A 1,297-nucleotide genomic window follows, 5' to 3' on the forward strand; every position below is an offset into this window, starting at 1 on the left:
ATCTGTGTAATTCTCTCCACTATCTCTTGCTATATCTGTCTGTCTGTCTGTCTGTCTGTCTGTCTGTCTGTCTGTCTGTCTGTCTGTCTGTCTGTCTGTCTGTCTGTCTGTCCCGTCCCTCTTACTGCCTATTTTGCTCACACTATCACACGTGCACACTCGTACATGCTCACATAATATACACATACTGAAACCAGAACATAACGAGACAAAAACAAAACTAACCTCTTTGGGTCACGAATACGTACACTCCCCCCAACCCCCCCCCCCAAACAAACAACAACAAAAAGACAAACAAAAACACCAACAAATCAAAGAAAACCACAACTAACCTCTCCCTGGTGGGTACTCTACAGGTCCGACTGGATGTGTTGCATCCTAAGGTAAGCGTCACCAAGGTCTGAGAATCTCTGATATGACGAACTGTTACCTAGAAAATAGATAAAATAAGATACGATATGACACGATAAGATAAGATACAATGAGACGCGATAAGATAAGATAAGATAAAATAGTATAAGATACGATACGATAGGATAAGATAAGATAAGATAAGATAAGATCAGACGCGAAAAGACAAGGTAAGACAAAATAAGATAAGATAAGATAGGATAATATAAAATAAGAGATGATACGATACGACAAGGTAAGATACAATAAGATAAGATAAGATAAGATAAGATAAGACGAGATAAGGCGAGATAAGATCGATAAGATCGATAAGACAAGATAAGATAAGATAAGACAAGATTAGATAAGATACGGTAAGATAAAATAAGATAAGATAGATAAGACAAGAAAAGATGAGATATGATAAGATAAGGGAGACCTCGTGATCTAGAGGGTGCTGTGTTCACCGCGCAGTCAAGACCCAAACATCCGGAGAACGAAACGCGCCAGCGACGCAGACTCGTAAATGTTCTTCTCTAAAATGTTCTCCTTTGTCCTCTTTCTGTTCTCTAGTCTTGTTTTGTCATTTGCTGTCATATCCTCTTTCCTCCCACTCCCTTGGCCTCCTTTCTTCCCCATCTCTCCTTTACTTCTGATTCATTTCACTGCTCCTCCTCACTCCTTACCCCTTTCGGATCCTGTCTTTCAGCCACACCCCTCATCTTATGGAAGGTAAGATCGAACACCTCGCCTGGGTTGGAATGAAGCCACGGAGAGAGGAAGAAAATAAGGAAATGACGCAAATGGGCTAAGGAGGGAGGGACAAGGGTCGATGGGGGGAGAAATAGGGATAAGGGAAGGAGGCTGAGGGGCACGACAGGAGATAGATAGATAGAGAGAGAGAGAC

At 41.7% G+C, this 1,297-nt stretch overlaps 1 long non-coding RNA gene across 2 annotated transcripts in view; it reads right to left on the minus strand.

The window, feature by feature from the left end:
* Positions 1–439, minus strand: part of LOC118478335 — a 56,515-nt gene extending 56,076 nt beyond the window's left edge. The window contains exon 1 of one of the 2 annotated variants that reach the window (XR_004858964.1): positions 333–439. This is a non-coding gene — a long non-coding RNA (uncharacterized LOC118478335). The remainder of the gene's footprint in view (positions 1–332) is intronic. The other variant, XR_004858963.1, reaches the window with a different exon arrangement.
* Positions 440–1,297: the final 858 nt, after the last annotated feature.

Source organism: Aplysia californica, unplaced genomic scaffold (assembly GCF_000002075.1).
Source record: "Aplysia californica isolate F4 #8 unplaced genomic scaffold, AplCal3.0 scaffold00505, whole genome shotgun sequence".
Classification (NCBI taxonomy): domain Eukaryota; kingdom Metazoa; phylum Mollusca; class Gastropoda; order Aplysiida; family Aplysiidae; genus Aplysia; species Aplysia californica.